Below are 20,570 nucleotides of genomic sequence, written 5' to 3'. Positions count from 1 at the left end.
TACAGAAGAAAACAGAATCACCCATAAGCCCATCACCTAGAGAGAAAACATGTTGGTATATTTCCATTTGTGTGTTTCAGATAGTTGAGATTATACTGTATATGTATATGTTCTTTCTTCTTCTTCTTCTTCTTCTTCTTCTTCTTCTTCTTCTTCTTCTTGTACCACTTTAATTTAATGGTCATTTGATATTCAATAATGATGACCCCTAATGTTTATTGATGCTAATATATGTCATGCAATTTATCCATGTGACAGTCCTATGAGGTAGGTGATTTCATTAACCCATTTTGCCGATGAAGAAATTGGGCAAATAAGGGTTAGGGAACTTGCTCAAGGCTTCACTAGAATTAAGTGCAGAATCGGGGTTGAATCAAGTCTGAGCACCCTTAGAGCCCAGGTGCTAAACAATAGGCTGTACCATATCGGTCAGGTTTTGGTTTTGCAGACAGAAGCCACTCAAAAATTTTCAATACGAAGGACTTTAACACCGGGTATGTAAGGCTTATACAACCTGTATACACCTCCCATTGGAAGAGAACAGTAATCAGGAAAGCCCTAGGTCTAGAAACACACGTATTTCAGAGATGCCGCTACTGCGGAGCTCAGCTGCCCCCAGCGCTGAGAGCTGCCAGCAACCCCCCACATCGGCCACTTGCTGATGCTCACACTCATACCTAGAGCTTCTGCCGCAAACAGTGGCCTATCCTTTTCTTCTGACTTGCAAACCTCGAAAAGTGCCACCCACTGAGGATATCCAGACACCTGCTGCCGAGGACATCTGAGAAATATAGTTTCTAAGCTTTCAACGCCTATGGTTCCGGGGCGAAAAGCGTAGCCGGACAGGGAAGATAATGAATTCATTAGGTAAGATAGGGCCCACCGGTTATGCGACAAATCATCCTTTACTTAATTTTCTCCATAATTGTCCATTTCAGTTATTTCTCTGACCTATGGCTACAAATGAGACTGGTAACTCAGATTGCACCGCTCATGTCCCCACCTGCAGGCGTCTTCACTCCACACCCCATTTCAGTTCTCTCTCGGAGCTCATGTGAGCGCAGCGACGGTCCTCCCCGCCCTTCCACGCCCGGCCCCTGCCTTGTTTCCAGCCGCACCGCCACTGGAGGGCAGCACCGGCCCGCCAAGCGCCCACGCGGCCTCTCGGGCGTCTCCGGGGCCAGGACCCTTCCACTGCCAAGGCACGTCTCCAGGCCCCCTCTGGGCTTCTCCCCCGAGGGAAGACCGCTCCGCGCCGTCTTCAACTTCTTTCCTGAGCACCGGACAGCTTCCAGGCCTGCCAGGCTCCTTTTTGGAAAGGCTTCTTTAGCCCGTGTGAGGACCTCCCCCTTGAGGATGGACTGACCCGTGGGCCTGGGTGGGAGGCAGACGCCTCACTGCCCTCTCCATCGTCCCCCATCTCCAGCCCTCAGAGTCCAGGCCTGACTTCCCTCCCGGAAGCTCCTTCCTCAGCGAAAATCAGCTCATGCAAACGGACACCATTACCTGCCAACTGACATTTCATGACCTGTGGAGTTATTTGTCTGAACATTTAGGTTCTCCATACCCAGGGCTACATGGAAAATTTTGGACATCGCTCTTTGTCCACATTGTTCCTGTAGATCCCTAAATAATGGAATTACTGTATAAAAGAGAATAAACATTTTTAAGGTTGTGATACGTATTGGCAATTTGGTTCCACAAAGTTTTACCAATTTATACACCCACCAGCTAGTGACAGTGCCTCTCCTTGAACCCTGGCTCACTGCAGCTTCTGCTGAATGCCATTTTATCTGCATCTATCTATCTATCTATCTATCTCTCTATCTCTCTATCTCTCTATCTCTCTATCTCTCTATCTCTCTATCTAGCTATCTATTTATCATCTATGGAGATATTGTCCCATATTTTATATATATATATATAATTATATATTATATACATCTTATTATATGACATATATCATAATATATATATGTTTCCCACAGGTTGCTTCATTCACCCTGTTAAAGTGAATTATGCCCCAAACCTCTCTCTCACATATATCCTTGAAGCTCCAAAACCAAACCTTCTAAAAATGTGAGGAAAGTAACATCCCTCACATATTTTAGTCAATTACCATAATTGGGGCAATTTTAATTGTTGATTGAATGCAAGGTGTCCTTCCACAAGTTGTAGGGGTGTATCACTAAGGAGTAGGTTGAGCTGTGAGTGAACAAATCCAAAATATCAGTGGTTTAAACCAGATACATTTTTTTTTCTCTTTGTCATAGCAATGGTTAGGAGTTAAGCAAGATCTCATCTGGTATGAGATTCACTGAACCAGGTTCATTCCACCTTCCATTTCCAAGTTTTTTTAAAAATATTTTATTTATTTATTTGAGAGAAAGAATGAGAGAGAGAGAGAGAGAGAGAGAGAGCACATGAGAGGGGAGAGGGTCAGAGGGAGAAGCAGACTCCCTGCTGAGCAAGGAGCCCGATGCGGGACTCGATCCTGGGACTCTGGGATCATGACCTGAGCCGAAGGCAGTCGCTTAACCAACTGAGCTATCCAGGCACCCTCCATTTCCAAGTTTGCATCCATGTTCCATCCAGCAGGAAGGAGAAAGGGAAATTATGCTTCTGCCTTCTAGAAGAAACTTTGCAGAAGTTGTGCATACCCCTTGGTCTTAGAGCTCGCTGCCCAGAAGGTAGTCATACAGCCAAGTTCAGCTGCAAAGAGGGTGGGAAATATAGTCTTCTTCCCAAATGATCATTTTCCAGCTAAACATCAGACGAGTTCTGTGGAGAACAGATACCAAGGAACACGCAGTGGTCCCTGTCCCAAAGTCACAGAAGTATAAGATATGACGTTTGCTCTTAAATGGCACAATTTACTTATTTCCTGGAAAGCCTGTACTCCTTTTTTACATAGAAAATACAGTGTTGTGGGTAAGAGCCTATTGTTTTTCTTTCTTTTAATTACAGTCTGCTTTTCCTTTGACATAGATTATAGTTTTAGAAATGTTTCAAATTAATTTTAGCCTTCAAATGCCTATAATTTCTCATGCTTTTCTCCCTTTGCTAGCCCAGCCCCTCTGTCTCACCATTAACTGGTCTGAGAATAAACAGTCAGATGGAGCAGGTGAGGTGTGAACCCAGAAATTTGCTTCATATTCTTTCCTTGATAAAAGAACAATGAAAATGTACTAAAATATCAGGAAGCAGAGAAAGAAACTAAGAGAGAAGAAAGAGACAGCAGGTCTGTGTGATGAGCAATGAATATAACCTCCAACATCCCAACTGAAAAACCCAAGTGGGACAGGCCAAGGAGCTTTAATGGAAAGATACACATCAGGAGACTCGGCAGTTTACAGAGGCAAGATCCCATCATGGTATTGTATATACCTTGTGCATCTTATCAAGTGTACAGCAACCAGAAATTAAGATAAATTACTGGCCAAATAAGTTAAGACTGTGGTATAAGTTTTATGGATTAGTGAGCTTAAGCAAAGAATAGGCATTAGCTTGAGCAGTGGATCCCAGAAATCTTGAGTCTGCTTATCATCCCACACCATTTGGTGAAAGGTCTTTCTGCTGCCTCAGTGGTAGGGCCAGAGTTCTCTATTTAATTATTTGCCCATCTTTATCTTCAGTTTTCTCATCTCTCTCCTGAACCACATATTCATGCACTGTACTCTTCTCAAGAAATACTCTCTAAATGAAACAGTTTTTGTATAGTCTATACCATGAAGATGAACTTGAAGTTTAGTGTGTTCATGTAGCATGTTGCAGAGAGAGCCCTTGTACCCAAGCCCTCAGGCTTCCTGCTCAAGGTTCAAATGCTGATCTTTTAGGGATTCAAACCCTGGAAATTCTTCCAAGGTCAGTGGATCTTCAGGTGCCCCCAATCTGAGTTGTTGCTGTAGGCTTTTAGCCACTGGTTAAGACTGGCTTCCACCCCACCCCTAGCTTTGGGTGTCTGACCGTCTGACTGAATTATTGCTAAAGGTGTATAAATTTAGTCAAAGCATGTCTGGAAAGAGATTTAACTTATGTTCTCAGCGTTCAAGGAACTCTATTTAAGAATATGCAAATGAACAATAAAAGGATGCACAAAAAATCCAGTGAAGTGGATCTGATGAGTACTGAAGTTGGGGCAAAAGTGGGTTAGCCTGGGACACTAGGAATTAAGACAGCCTGGGAATTGCTGGTGAGGACGTAAGTCTTTGGAGCCATTAGATGCTCAGTCACAACAGTGTCTCCTCACAACAATGGGAGGAGGACGGGGTAAGGACTGCTTTCTTTATTTTACAGTTGAGTGCCTGCCCAAGGTCACACAGTCAGGGGGGGACTGGGATAAAAATAGAACTCAGGTGTCCTGACTTTTAGGCCAGTGCTCTTTCCATTATGTTGCGGCTGCCTGCTTCCAAGAGACCCACATCCGATGCCCAGAAAATGCCATGCAGAAGACCGCTGCAACTATTCTAAGTTTAAGTCGGGATGGGGGGAGGCGTATGGTGGGGTAGACCCAGGGGCGGACTGTGGGAATGCCATCCTGCCATCCTGGATATGGATCCTTTTTATGGCTTGTGCCACTCCAACTGGCATAAACAAGGTATAGCTGAAGATTAAATGTCCTGAACATTATTAGCCCAGTAGGTCTCTTGATACCTTCCCCCAGACTTCTCTGCTATTTTACATTCCCAATCAGGTTTTGTTTATTCAATTTCTCACATGTTCGTGAAGAGATGTCCTCTTCATTGCCTCTCTTCCAGGAGCAAATATTCTCTCGTATACGTCGGAAAGGAAAAAAATTCCTTTTAGTCCAGAGGTCAAGTCATCAAGAAAAAATTGTGTTGCCATCCCCCACCCCTGCATTGGGCGACCAGCTCGTCTGTCTGCCCAGGACTTTCTCAGTCGAAAGTCTCATGTCCTCCCTTTAATCCAGGACAAACGGGGGTTGTTGGTCATCCTTCCATGAGGGGATTTTTTTTTTGCATTGGCCTCTCTTGCTGCCTCAGGGGGTTATGAAGCAGACCCTGCAAAATGCTTTTTCCTCACTAGAAAGGCATTTGGTGGTGCCACCCACATCTAACAAAGGCAGAAGGATTGGTGAACTGGGCTGGAGAGCCTCATGTTCTGTAGGACAACGAGAGATCCCATCAAGGTGAAGGGCAAATTTTCTGGGGCCTGGGCTTCCTGGTGTAATTTGAGAAGCTCCTTAGGGTGGAAGAGAGCAGCTCTGGCTGGTCAGAGGTGAGAGGAGGAGAGAGGAGCTACTCGCTCTTGCCTGCAGGAAATTAGGACTATCCCATTACCCCACGGAAAATTCTTGTTTCCAGGTTAGAACATTCTAGTAAAGTCAGGCAAGGAGGAATTACTTACGACGTCAGTGAGCCAAGAGGTAATTGAGAAGACTTAGCACAAACCAGTTTGTCCTTCATTTCTCTTGGCTGGCTTTCCCTGGCACATGGTAGGGTCGCAGGCAGGCTGTCCCTGCAGGTCAGGTGAGGCTCTGTGCTGGCAAAGAGGTTAAAGCCCTTGCAGGGATCCCCTTCCCAAGCATTCCTGTTTCCTTAGGAAGAAGACTTCCCTGTTCATGATTAGGTAAGGCTGCCTTTCTGACCTGTCCCAGGGTAGTTGCTATTGCTAGCTTTGTTGTTTCGGAGCCTGGCTATTTGCCATCTCCAGAGGGGAGGACAATCTAGCAGCATTTCAGATTTCACTGTCTATCCAAGAGTCTGGATAACCGACAAGATGAATTCACTGCAAGTGCGCAGGGGGCTTATGTAACCTGCAGGCCGCAGCTCAGCACAGAGCCTAGGAAGCCATGTGGGGGCAGGGAACCAGCCGGCGGGCACCACACTGCAGATCCCAGCTGGGAGAGCATGCTTGGAGGTTCAGTGACTACTACTGCAATGTGGAGCACCAGCAGGGATGGAGGAGGGAGACTAGGAGCTTCTGGCAGTGGTGCTGGGGCTCCAAGACCTGATTTGGCAATGCTCAGGGGGTGGGGCTGGGGATGGTGGGGAAAGCTGTCTGATTGGGGCCCCTTTGTGACAATAGGTGGGAGCATGCAGTGTGGGAGGGAGCTGAGGAGACAAAGGGGAGAGGAAAAGACCAGAGGTCTTGCAGCTGTTTTGTTGGGGGGTAAGGGATTAAGACAGCAAGCTCCTTTAACTGATTAGCAGCACGATTTCTCTTTGGGGGCCTCTCCCCCAAATTCTTTCTTCCTTATAACCACAGCCACACTCCTCCCCATCGTTGACTCTCCTAAGCCACAGTCCCCAGCCGTCCACCCCAGCACCCAGTAATTAGCAGAAGCTCTGCTGGAGTCATCATGTTTGGGGACAGTCAACATCTCAGCTGAGAAGGCAACTCCATGTTGCGCCAATCAGGTGGTTGTAATTCCACAATATTTATTTGACTTTATTCTACACGAGGAACCAGGTTAGGCCCTTCAGGGCATATTCCTGCCCTCTGGGTATTGCAGTATAATGGTAATAAATAGGACAAGGGCCCAGATAAATACAGCACAGAGCCAAACATGGTACCTGCAAAGCTCAAGGGAGATACAAAGTGCTATACCTTTTTTTTCTGTAGGTTCAAATACTTAATACCTCTTTCCTTTAAAAAAAAAAAAGATTTATTTATTTATTTGAGAGAGAGAGAGAGAGAGAGAGAGAGCCAGTGAGTGGGGGGGAGGGTTAGAGGCAAGAATCTTCAAGCAGACTCTCTGCTGAGCATGGAGCCTGACAGGGGGCTTGCTCCAAGACCCTGGGATCATGAACTGGGCTGAGACCAAGAGTCAGACCCTTAACTGACTGAACCACCCAGGCGCAACACCTCTTTTCTTCCAGCTGATTTGAAGGAATAAAATGTGGGTTATTTTGTCTGATTTCTGCAAATATGATTAGGCTGTCAATAGGACAAAAGCTGTAGGTTCATATCCAACGGCACTCTTTTTGTTATGGTGAAGAAAGCTGGCCTTTAACATCAGATGGACCTGGGTATAAATCTTGGCACTGTCATTTACTTGCTTTGTGTTATTGGGCAAGTAACTTCACTCACTGTCAGTTTTCTCAGCTGCAAAATTGGGCTTACATAAAAAGAGGTTAAGAGCAAAGGCTCTGAAGTTAGACTAGGTTTAAATGGGAATCTACCACTCATTAACTGTATGACCTTGGGTAAGTTGCTGAACCTCCTGATGCCTCAGTTTCTTCATCTGGCAAGTGGGCATATTAATACCACATACCTCCTAGCATTGCTATAATGAGTAAATATTTTAACATATGCACAGAACTTAAAATAGTGGCTAACATAGAACAAGTGTTTTATAATAATGACAATAGCAGTAATTTCATTATAAGGTTGCTATGACATAAAATTAGTGCACATTATTTTATTATAGGAAAATAAATATGAACACATGTGACTATATCCTTCTTTCACTTATAATGAGTCAGGAAACAAAAGAAGAGCCCTTCTGTACTAATATTCTATACCACAGAATTAAGTCTAGCATGAGTAGATAATTTTTCCTTCTTTTGCCACTTTTCCCTTAAGAAAATGGAAACTAAAGTTGATATAGGGAATGATTATTAATATGATATAATAGCTCTTAGCATTATAATTTAAAAAGCTATGCTAAAGTACAATTTTCAAAAAGGTAAAAATTATGAGCCACACACAAATAAAAAATGAATAAATTTCAAACATTTTATTTAACCCATTGATTAGGGAAGAGTAAGATGCTGACATCTGTTCCAAGGACAATCTGAAGAACACACAGAAACACACACTCAGGAACACAGCAATGAATTTGCTAATAGATACAACACTGGTTCACAGTCTAGAGCACAGTCAAATATAATGTTTGGGGTTAACTTTTTTATAGGATGGAAATCAATCAAATCTCTACCAGACAAAATTCACTTGCATTTCTGTAGACAAGGATCATTTGTTTTACTATCAGTTTTCCAAAGCTTAACTTGTATTCCCATAGAGCTTGTCTAGTGAGTGGAAACAGTAGAAGATGCACCATTCTGTAGAATCCACTAACCCTCAGAAGAGTCTGTGAGCCAGTGCCGGGTTGTCACTGGAAGAGTACCCAGTAAAGTCTTTAGTAATTAAAGATAAACCAAATGATAAAGTACTTTCTGCATTGGAAAGAGGGGAGATTTGTCAGTTGATGGTGTAAAATGAGGTGAGCCTACATTTGTGATGTTACCTTATCTACCACTTTGGGTCCCCAAGATCAAGACCACCCTCCTTCAAATGTGACACAGTTTTGACATGGTAGGTGACACCAGGATAGCTGATACCAGAGGCTATGTGTTGCTGACAGGCTTCTCAGAGAGATTCTGTGGCCTGCGGACTCTTCTTCCAGAGGCACTGAAGCCTTGAGAGAGGAATCACACCACAAGTCTGCAAGGCGTGAGACAGAACCTGATGTTGGTGGAGGGGGGAAGGGTGTGGAGGATCTAGGCCCCTGTGGACTGATCTACATAAAGCCACTTAGCAAAGCTCTCCACAGTTTCTTGGCTCCCCCAGCACTGTCTATCATAAGTCCATGAACCATGTTAGGCACCATATTCAGCCTCTATGAAGCAGGAGACTTTTTTTCCAACTCCTTGGGATATAATCATGGGCTGGTAGAAACACTGAGAATTAGCATGATTAAGACTTCTTGGAAAGTTCTCTTAGGAACACAAGGCTGAGTTTTCCCTTAGTTCCTAGAGGGGAGCTAGCTGTGTTGCTCAAATCATGGTTTGAAGCCCCTAAATATCAATCACTTTGAATGTTGCCCCCAAACTGCTGAACATGAGGACGTTTAAACAATCAGTGAGTCAAACTTTTCCTCATCTCCTTTATTTGGAGGTGAGACCAGCCAGTTTCTCAGAGGCATCCCGGGGATGAGGCAGATGAGAGAGAAATGGAGGGTGGAGTGGTCCTCAGTTTGTGATGCTGGCTGATATGGCATATCTACTATAGGGCTTCTCTAACTCCTCCTGATTTGGGGGAACCAGGAGAGCTGGAGGAAAACACGGTGGAATCAGTCAAATATGATTTATTCATGGGCAGGCAAGGAGACAGTTTCCCTTCCTCTTTTCCTTACTAGGACCATGTAATTGAGTCTAATGGGAAGTGATTGTAGGGGGAGTTCAGAGCCTGTTTTCAGTTGTCTTTGCACAAAGACAGCAATCAAAATGCAGATGAGCTTTCCCTATCTTACCATAGGAAAGGGACACAGACTCTGGATAATGAAGGGGAAAATGGCTAATGCATGTTTACTGTGGCTTCTCTGTCCACAGATGGCCACTGGCGTGAAAGTGGGGGATGGAGGGCCAGCAGACACACTTTGTTTCCTAAGCTGATGCCACCACGTATTGACTGCCTACTTTCCGTCAGGAGAAGCTAAGTGCTGCACTAGTGCTCTCTTCTCACACTGCTGGAGGAGGGGCAGGAGGCCAAGGGATCTTGTTTCTTCCTTCCTTTGCCTCAACCTGAACAAAGATCTTGTTTTTTCCTCCCTTTGCCAGCTAAGTAGCTTTCCCCAAAGTACACCAGGCAATTGGGACTTTTCTAACCAGAAAGGGCAAATTGGAGCATTGCATTTGGCAGCATCAGAGATCCACTCTCATTTTGACCTTCACTCTAAATAATTAGAGCCTTCTCATCTAACTAAACAAAGAAGATCTGGGGCAGCATGGGACAGAATTAGAAATAACCCACCAGGAGATCAGAACTCAGCCTGAGGAGGACAGCACCATGCTATAACCCAAACGGGAGAAAACTAATCAAATGGAGGCCGAGAGATGCCTCCTGATCTGCATTTTTTTTTAGCAGAAAAATGACTTTCAACAAACCCCTCCAACAGACAAATCAACCTAGGATGAAATTTCCAGTGCACCTCCTTCCCTGCCAGGAATAATAAATTATTCCTAGGCTGAGCAGCTGCTGGACATCACTTAGGGCTGTTTCCTTCCATCCAGTCCTGGGAGAGCCCCTGAAGCCCCTCCTCTTCCTCCCAGCCAGCGCTGCTAAATTTAGATCTTCCAGCATGTGCACAGTCTATATTTAGTGCCTAAGAGTCAGAGCTCAGCATACAATTCATCAAGCCATCAGTCATCCCTCTATCCAAGCGACATGTAGAGAAAAATCCTTCCAAACTAGCTTGCTCTCCACGAGGATGGAAGCCATTCTAGGAATGGGGAATTCACAGGGCCAAAGGGGTTTTCTCCTTACCCAGTGGTGTCAGGAGTGCCTGAGATTGCCAGGCACGCAGCCAAGGAAAAGAGCATGGCTCCAGAGTGCCAGAGGGCAGGGGAAAGAGGAGGGAAAGAGGCAGGACTCAAAGAATGGCCTGCAGGCCCTGTTGCGCTTGTTCTGTCCCCATTGACATTGCAGGCAACTGGGATCTTAAGGCTCTAGCTTAGATGTCACTTCTTCATGGGAATTGCCTTGAGACCAGTCAGAGTGGATTAGGAACCCCCAGCCCCCAACCCTGCCTGCACACAGTATTTCCTCTGCCACACCGTATAGAAACTACCCCCTCACACTGTAACGTGCAAATAAATCACCTGGGATATTGTGAAAATGAAAGTTCCCATTCTGTGTATCTGGGCCTCAGATCCTGCATTTCTAATGAGCTCTGGGGGGCAAGACTGGTAGGGCAAAGGTAATACCAGGCTGACCAGCTGGTAGCAAATCCAGACATTTCCTCAAGGACTAAGCTTGTGAGTTCATGGGTAAAGGCATTATAAGAGGGGTGTTGGGAAAAGAGGAAAGTGACTGGTCTTCATATACCATCCCTGCCCTGCTCCCCCAACCCACTACCACCACCATGGCTGCAGGCCAGTGGGACTGTACCCAAGTGACGGAGAGATCCCAGTACATGGGAAAGAAGGTTTGTGTCAAGGCATTTCAGTTCAGGCCCTGAGCTCCTCCCGCTCTCCCACCTGGACACCTTTCTTTTATCAGAACAAGCAATAATGCAGAGGTGGTGCAACCACAGCTGAAGCTGGTGTGGAGGGGCATGAGTTTTCCCACTGCTGAGGGGCAGCCCTAATGGGATAAGCCAATGGGGAGGTGGGAGGAGGTTTCAGGATACTGGTAAACTGACAACAAAGAATGGTGAGAGACAAAATACACCAGACAACTGAGATGATTTAATTCAGGCTATTGCAATAGGGAGAGAGTTTGTTCATGAGCAATGTCTCAAAGAAAAGGAAAGTGACCTGGCGTTATGGAGACAAATAAATGAGAGTCATGAGAATGGTCTTACCTGAGAATATTTAGAATATTGGGGGGCACGGTGGTCATTTGCAGTTAGCCATTTTAGAAACCCGGAAGGGTAGTGGATTTCTGAGAACAAAGAGTTGGGAGAATTTCTGAACCTTTATTGTTTTCCAGAGCATAAGACTCAGGGGAGTTTCAATCTGTCAGAGTATAAGATGTTGACCGTGAAGTGTGGATTGGGGGCTGCTGTAGGGGCAAGAGCAAGCCATGAATGCCTCAGAACTTAGATAAGCTGAGTGATAGATATTGGGGAGGGTATGTGCTATGGTGAGCACTGTGAATTATGTAAGACTGTTGAATCACAGACCTGCAACCTCTGAAACAAATAATACATTATATGTTAAAAAAAAAAAAAGAAGAAGATAGCAGGAGGGGAAGAATGAACAGGGGGAAATCGGAGGGGGAGACAAACCATGAGAGACTATGGACTCTGAGAAACAAACTGAGGATTCTGGAGGGGAGGGTGGTGGGGGGATGGGTTAGCCTGGTGATGGGTATTAAAGAGGGCACGTTCTGCATGCAGCACTGGGTGTTATATGCAAACAGTGAATCATGGAACACTACATCAAAAACTAATGATGTAATGTATGGTGATTAACATAACATAATAAAAAATTAATAAAAAATAATAAACTAATATATATTTGGGGAAAAAATAAAGAACTCAGATAAGCAAGAGGTATCTATGGACCAGCGCTACCTGAAAGCAGGGGTATTGTGGAGCTGGCTGGAACCTGCAGTTGAGAGCTCATCCTTAAACATACAGCTTGTTGCTAAACCATTGGTAGGTTGAAATTGGCCATGGTGGGAGTATTTATACCATGAAAATTGGCAAACACTGTAAATCAGTGTTCCTTTTCTGCCCACTCATCTACAGAGCTTACACATTTATCAGCAGCCCACTGCCCAGAAGGCCCTGTGGAGGAGGCAAAATTTGAAATGGACCTTAAGAGTTGGGAAAAGAAGAATGTTGTATCTCTCCTTCCCAAGTTAGTGCCAGAAAAGAGAGGGTACAATCCTTAAACTCCAAAATGAAGTGCCTGGAGTTGAAATAGGAATAAATTAAGCATTGTTTTAAGTGAGGACATATGGTCTGGCAAAGAAGTTTAGTCTTCATTTTGAAATGGGTTGAAAGAGTTGTCTCAGGAAATTTGTGACATGTAGATACAGTACTTGTGTGCCATTCCAGCATCCAGAGAATTCTGTTCAACAGACATCTTTTGAGCATCTACAATCTAGTGATTATATTACAAGATCTGTAGTGCCTTCTGAATTGTCAAAGCAAGATTACTTTATGTTCTTTATTGTTTGACTTGTATATTTTGTGGGATTGTGATTACTTTTTAAAAGTGTGTGCAATTATATCTACCTCCTTCTTAATGAGAAAGTTGGTATTCTGCATTATTAAGATATAGCCAACAACATAGTTTAGTAGGGGTATGAAGATGTTATGTCATATCAGAGTAGGATATTCAATGCTTCTGGTGCATTTCCCTTTTGAAGGTGGCTATATGGTCCAGCCATTAGCCTTATCATTTCTTTACCCTGACCATTTCACAGTTCCTTTTTTTTATTATTATTTAAAAAAAATTTAATTCCTGTATAGTTAACATAGAGTGTTATATTAGTTTCAAGTGTATGAACCATAGTTCTCTCTCATAAGAAGCTTTCAATTGTTCCCTATTTTTTAAATGTATAAACTGCTAAATCAAGAGTGATCAGAGAGAAGAGTAGGATTATGTCAGGACAAATGTATTCCTGCTTCGGAAACAAAAACTGAAACAGACACTTCAAAGTATATATCAAGTTCAGAACTCTGCTTTGAGGAATAAATAGCAGTTAGCTAAAAACATAGGAGTGGAAGGAATTCCAGTGAAGGGAAGTGCATTTGGTCATGCCATTGCACTATAAGGCATTCATTATTGTTGTAACTGAAACACAAATAGGCTTGAGATAAAACAAGAAGTGGGAAAGAATAAGGAGGAATAAGGTCAGAATCAGGCAGTAGCCACACCATTCAGAACCTTATGGTTTAGTCTTACTAAGGAGTTTGAACTTTACCCTAAAAGCTCTAGGGAACTCTCAAAGGATTGGAATCAGAGCAGTAGAAGAAGTGTGATTCTACATTGAAAGAGGATTACACAGATAGCTGAGTATTGGGGAGGGTTGGTAGTGATCCAAGTGAGGAGGCTCTGCACTGAGACTGGCGGGAGGGTTGAAGATTCAATTCTAAAAGTGTTAAGGGGGGAGTGTCTGCTGTCTTCATGATGTGATTGATTGATTGGGTATGGGGACTGAGAGAGAGAAAAGAATAAAAAGATTCAAAGGGTTCTGTGTCTGAAGATTGGATAGTGTACCATTTGATAAGATAGGGAATACAAGAGTATTTTTTTAATTGACATATAATGTATTATTTATTTCAGGGGTACAGGTCTGTGATTCATCAGTCTTACACAATTCACAGCACTCACCATAGCACATACCCTCCCCAATGTCTATCACCCAGTCCCCCCATCCTTCCCACCCCTCTCCACTCCAGCAACCCTCCGTTTGTTTCCTGAGATTAAGAGTCTCTTATGGTTTGTCTCTCTCTCTGGTTTCATCTTGTTTTATTTTTCCCTCCCTTCCCCTATGAGCTTCTGCCTTGTTTCTCAAATTCCTCATATCAGTGAGATCATATGATACTTGCCTTTCTCTGATTGACTTATTTTGCTTAGCATAATACCCTCTAGTTCCATCCATGTTGTTGCAAATGGCAAGATTTCATTTTTTTGATGGCTGCATAATATTCCATTGTATATATACACCACATCTTCTTTATCCATTCATCTGTCGATGGACATCTTGGCTCTTTCCACAGTTTGGCTATTGTGGACATTGCTGCTATAAACATCGGGGTACATGTGTCCCTTCAGATCACTACATTTGTATCTTTGGGGTAAATACCCAGTAGTGCAATTGCTGGGTCATAGGGTAGCTCTATTTTCAACTTTTTGAGGAACCTCCAAACTGTTTTCCAGAGTGGTTGCACCAGATTGTATTCCCACCAACAGTGCAGGAGGGTTCCCCTTTCTCTGCATCCTCACCAACATCTGTCATTTCCTGACTTGTTAATTTTAGCCATTCTGACTGGTGTGAGGTGATATCTCATTGAGGTTTTGATTCGGATTTCCTTGATGCCAAGCGATGTTGAGCACTTTTTCATGTGTCTGTTGGCCATTTGGATGTCTTCTTTGGAAAAATGTCTGTTCATGTCTTCTGCCCATTTCTTGATTGGATCATCTGTTCTTTGGGTGTTAAGTTTGATAAGTTCTTTATAGAATTTGGATACTAGCCCTTTATCTGATATGTCATTTGCAAATATCTTCTCCCATTCTGTTGGTTGTCTTTTGATTTTGTTGACTGTTTCCTTTGCTGTGCAAAAGCTTTTTGTCTTGATGAAGTCCCAATAGTTCACTTTTGCCCTTGCTTCCCCTGCCTTTGGCAATGTTTCTAGGAAGAAGTTGCTGTGGCTGAGTTTGAAAAGGTTGCTGCCTGTGTTCTCTTCAATGATTTTGATGGATTCCTGTCTCACATTGAGGTCTTTCAACCATTTTGAGTCTATTTTTGTGTGTGGTGTAAGGAAATGGTCCAGTTTCATTCTTCTGCATGTGGCTGTCCAATTTTCCCAACACAATTTGTTGAAGAGACTGTCTTTTTTCCAGTGGACATTCTTTCCTGCTCTGTCAAATATTAGTTGACCATAGAGTTGAGGGTCCATTTCTGGGCTCTCTATTCTGTTCCATGGATCTATGTGTCTGTTTTTGTGCCAGTACCATACTGTCTACAAGAGTATTTTGATCAAATTCATTCCACATGTGTCTGGTGAAAAGCATCTTGGGGAAACTCACAAACTTCTTATAATTCATTATCCTCCTAGTAACTTGCTATATAAGCTTTCAGCTTTCAGCAGTAACATGACTTAAGTGACCTGTCCTCATGACGGTTAATTATGGGTAATAAATAAATAATAATTATGTGTATAAATCAAATAATATATGACTAAGAATAGAAAAATGTGAATCTATATACCAGTGAAAACCTCCACAGTAGTAGTCTTGCTCAGCTGAGTGATGAACTAGCTGACTGTGTCATCAGCATGCTCATGTGAATTTCACTGACTGCCTTATAATCTCTTTTAATACCACTTAAGCTTCCATTTTGTGATGACAAAACTTTAAATAATTATTTTACTGATTGATCCTTTAAAATGTCAATGGAAACAAAACACATTACTGTTTTTAATAAAATTAACTCACTGGAACCCATTTTTGAGCCCTTGGGCTTCTGCAAACCACCATTATAAAAACATTGATATTCCTCATTGTAATAGAGACCTGACATCAAATTAGCATATGTGCTCCAGAGCTATAACATTGAGAACCATTTTTTTGAAAAAGAAAATCCATCCAGAATTAGATTCACTTTTAATGTAATAGCATCTGTTTGCTATGAATTTGACATTGATTTTAAAATATATTAGCTTACTCAATGAGCATGATCAGTATTGGTGAAACTTTCCAATCACATGGATCTCTTTATTATTTTTTACTTTTAACCCTACCACTTACAAGTGTGTCTGCATCACACCAATCCTCTCTTCCTTTTCTGCCTCATTAGAATGTGTGCCTTATTTCCTGTCTGAAGCAGTCTTTTTCAACTGAACCTCCAAGTTCTCATTCCTTCTGCTTCCTCTGGGGCCACATGTGATCTCTCTCTACTGTATCATCAACCTCACCCTTTCCAGTAACTATTCTAAATGTGAAAGTATGCTCACGCCTCTTCTATCTTACGGAAAATTTCCCACTCAATCCTAAGCCACCTGTACCTATTATCCTGTTTTTTTTTTTTTTCCTTCTGTTCACAGCCACATTTATTGAAGCAGTTGTTTAAACTGCTGTTACCATTTCTGGTTAACTCTTTAACTCCTAAGCTTTATGTTCCCACTCCTTCCTTGAAACTACTCTTATGATGGTTCTCTATCACCAGATCTATAGGCCACTTGATCTGTAGTAAAGAGCTTGGATTTTTCTCTGAGGTTGGTGGTGAACAGAGGAGTGACATGATGCAACTTGTGCTTTATCAAGGTCACTCTGAAAGGTGCAAGTGTTAAGTCAGGAAGATCAATTAGAATGCTATGAAAATATTATTTATGAGTTAAAATGGTGGCTTGAACTACCATGGTAGCAATGTAGATGGTAAAAAAATGATCAGATTCTGGGGATGTTTTAAAGGCAGAATTGACAGGATTTGCAGATGGAATGGGGGTTGAATGTGAGAGGAGGACGGGAGTCAAGGGTGATCCCAAGGTTTTGACCTGAACAAATGAGAGAATATAGGTGAATGCTATTCTTTCATGTTGGGCCATGACACAGAAAAAAACTCACACCATCCTGCTACCCCACTGCTGATGGTAAGGACTTCGGATTTTACTCTGAACGATATGAGAAGCATGGAGATTTTAGAGCAGAGGAGTGACATAATCTGATTTACATTTTAGAAAATCACTCTGCTGATAGAGAACAGATTATATGTTAACAAGGTTGGAAGAAAGGGGATTAGTGAGATAGTTTTATAATAATGCAGGTAAAAGGTGATGGTGGATGGAACCAAGGTAGAGACAGTGGAAGTGGTAAGACATGGTCAGATTCTGACTATAAACTGAGAGAGGAATTGGCACAATTTGTTGATAGGAGGGATAAGTGAAGAGGAGTCAGGGATTACGCTAAGGTTTTGGTCCAAGCAACTAGAAGAATGCAGTTACCATTTACTGAAATGAGGAAGACTATGAGATAAACAGATTTGGGGATTGAATGGGAAATTAAGAGTTTAATTTTGGGACGTGATAAATGTGCAATACTTATTAAAAATCCAGCGGAATATTACCTGGAAATTGTATTTATGAGGCTGGTGTTTAGAGAACAGATTAAGTTCGAGTATAGACCAGGGGATCATCAGCATAGACGTGGTGTTTAAGTCTATGAGACTGGATGAGATCGCCAAGGGAGTGGATATAGATCGTGAAGATGCCTGAAGGGTAAGCCCTGGACTGTGTACACTTGGGTGGCAGAGATACAAGTAGGAAACAACAAAGAGGATTGAGAAGGAACAGCCAATGAAGTAGATAAGGAACTAAGAATGATGTTCCAGAAAATAAATATTTCAGGAAGGAAATCATGATCCACATGGTCAAGTGCTATTGTTAGGTCAGGCAACATGAAGTGTGAGAATTAATCCCTGGATTTGGCCACGTGTGTGTTGTGGGTGGGGTTTTGACAAAAGCCATGCGGTGAAGGAAGCTGATTGGAGTGAGTCCAAAAATGGAAGGGAAGATGTTGCGTGCCGACAACTCATGATCACTATTGCTATAAAGGGGAGCAGAGAAACAGGACAGTAGCTGAAGGCAGAAGTGGAGTTGAGAGATGGGTTTAAAATAAGATAAACAACAGTATGTTTGTGTGCAGATAGGAACATTCTTTATGTAGGAAAGAGATGAAACATTGGAGGGAGCAAAATCTTTGAGAAAGCAGAAGGGGATGGGTCCTAGAGCACAACTATGGGGGGTGACTTCAGCTAGGACCATAGATAGTTCATATATCGTGATGGAAGATGACAGCTCATATAGGTGGAGCTCTTGGTAGATTGGTAGGTGGTAGCATATGGAAGTTCTTTTTTGATTGTTTCTAATTTCTATAGGAAATAAGAAGTAATGCCATCAGCCAAGAATGAGAGTAGTAGTAGGAGATGGTGTGAAAATCTGGTCCAGGACAGAAGGAGACTGAATGAACTAGAGATATGTAATAGGATGGGAGGCCACCACCAAGGACCTCAGGGAGGATAGTGGCTATCCATTGAAAGTGACACTAGTGAGCGTGGTTGTGTGTTTTCTCCAGCTGGGCTCAGGTTCAGGGAGGAAAAGATGGACCACCAGCTCTCTTTCTTTTCTCATTTTTTCTTGCAGCAAACAAAACTCTTGAAGCTCTTAGCAATTTATTTCAAACTCCCAGGTGAATCCCAGATGAAAGCTGGGAGAAACAGCCCTTTCTTTGGAATGTCTGTTCTTCCTGCCAGTCAGCGTTCATCTGGCAGGCCAGCCTTCTACTGCACTGGTATTTTAAGCATCCAAATGTGTTCCAAGCCAGACTGGCAGCCCTTCTATGCAGTCCATGCCATTTCCCTTTACCCTAGAGGGGACTGAGGGACCCTTGGAATCCTCAGTCAGCACAGCCTGGTCTGAATCATAATGGAATCCATTTGCCCGGGGACGCTAATAGATTGGATTCAGAAATAGACAAATTTGGAGTTTTTGTTAAAGGGAAGAGGGGTGTCAGGGAAGGAGGCAGCTGGGGGAGGAGTAAAGTTTGTATATGATTTAAATAAAATAGCCTTCAGAGAAAATGTACCCCCCCCAAAAAATAAACTGCACAAAGTAAATGAGAGGGGAGGTTAGCCTATAACCTAGATATGTAGATATGTATTGATGTCCTCATCTCTGTAGGCTGGGAATAATTGTTTCATAAAGGAGTTTGACATTCCTATCCATAAAGTACTCAGAACACTATTGGGCAGATAGGAAAGCTCAATACATGTTAGAAAACATAATAATAATGCCAATAAATTATTATTTTATCATTATGCCTTGCCTAGGGCTGAACTGCTTCTTGTTTCTGTGTCTTTTTGCAGACCATGAAGAAAATATTATTTAAACAAATAACAAAAATTAATAGATTAATTAATCTGGTCATATACAAAGATGATAACCACATCTATAAAACACAACACAAATGTGATGTGAGGGTAATGTTGGGTAGTAGGAAGACATGGGGCTGCCAGCCAGAGATTCCTTAGCCACCTAAGTACCTAGCCAAACCACTTAACTTTAAGAATCTCACTTTTCTGATGTGTGAACTAAAGAAAAGAATACCTACCCTTGAGATTGTTATCAGGGTTCAATAAATCAACATATATAATGTGATGTGAATAGTGTTAGGTACATAGTATATATCCAACAATGGTAGTTGTGATCACTAGTAATTTTGGTGGATTCCCCACGTGGGAAAATCCTCCCTCTTCTTTTCCATGTGCAGAAATCTTTACCTTTTAGGACCAACTTTATGCCAGCCTCTGCAAGAATCCTCTCCAGATTCTCCAGGTCAGATTTAAATCTGTTTTTCTTCTGGGCTCCTGTTACACTTTGCATCATGTCCCCTCCCCCAATTCATCTTGGAAGTCTTTTTTTCTCCCATGTCTGTCTCTTGAGATAGATTTGAGTTTTTTTTTAATCCATCTCTAAATTTTCTTTCTTTCTTTCTTTCTTTCTTTCTTTCTTTCTTTCTTTCTTTCTTTCTTTCTTTCTTTCTTTCTTTCTTTCTTTCTTTCTTTCTCTTCTTTCTTTCTTTCTTTCTTTCTTTCTTTCTTTCTTTCCTTCTTTTTTTAAAAGATTTTATTTATTTATTTGACAGAGAGAGACACAGTGAGAGAGGGAACACAAGCAGGGGGAGAGGGAGAAGCAGGCTTCCCACTGAGCAGGGAGCCCGATGCGGGGCTCTATCCCAGGACCCTGGGATCATGACCTGAGCCGAAGGCAGATGCTTAACCGCTGAGCCACCCAGGCACCACCATCTCTAAATTTACTTACCATTTAGCAGAAAGGCCAGGATGTAGTAGGCAACTAACAAATGTTTATAGAATTAATTGAGAGTTCACTTTAATCTTCAAAGCCAGGAAACTGATCTATGTTCTCTCTTTTCCCAAATTTCCCCTATGAGAATTTTGAGAACAATAAGTAGTGGCTAATTGTGTGGTCTGTGGTCTCTGAAGTCAGTAGACCTCCTCTGGAATCCCATTTCAATAATTACACAGCATATTGTCTGGCATGTCATAAGTAGCTAATATTATGCTATTATGGTTATTGTTGTTCCAGCTACCATTATCATCACTAACACACGATTATATCTTTCCTGCTTGTAATCTCAGTAGGGAAAGAGGACACATGCATAATGCAACTGGAGCATAGTACCAGAATGGTATTTACTAGCCCTCACTTGATCTTGGAGCACAAGGATGGCACAGCTGGCTCCAGCCAAGAAAAGATCACCTCCAAGCACGACAGAAAGGAAGCAAACTATTTGTAAGCAGCTCCAGTTGCTTCCTGCACCAGCTGATCAAAGTAATTACAGCAGATAAAGGCAGGCCAAATATGGATCCCTCTTCCATGCTAGGGATAAGGTAGCATGTTATGAAGATAT

General features: G+C 42.5%; 1 pseudogene; it reads right to left on the bottom strand.

Annotated features, from left to right (window-relative positions):
* Nucleotides 1-977: 977 nt before the first annotated feature.
* Nucleotides 978-20,570, bottom strand: part of LOC114223977 (uncharacterized) — a 78,769-nt pseudogene continuing 59,176 nt past the window's right edge.

This window comes from Eumetopias jubatus, unplaced genomic scaffold, assembly GCF_037043125.1.
Source record: "Eumetopias jubatus isolate StellerSeaLion01/CBP00866 unplaced genomic scaffold, mEumJub1_p1.0 scaffold_12, whole genome shotgun sequence".
In the NCBI taxonomy this organism is placed as follows: domain Eukaryota; kingdom Metazoa; phylum Chordata; class Mammalia; order Carnivora; family Otariidae; genus Eumetopias; species Eumetopias jubatus.
This window is presented reverse-complemented; position numbering and strand designations above follow the sequence as displayed.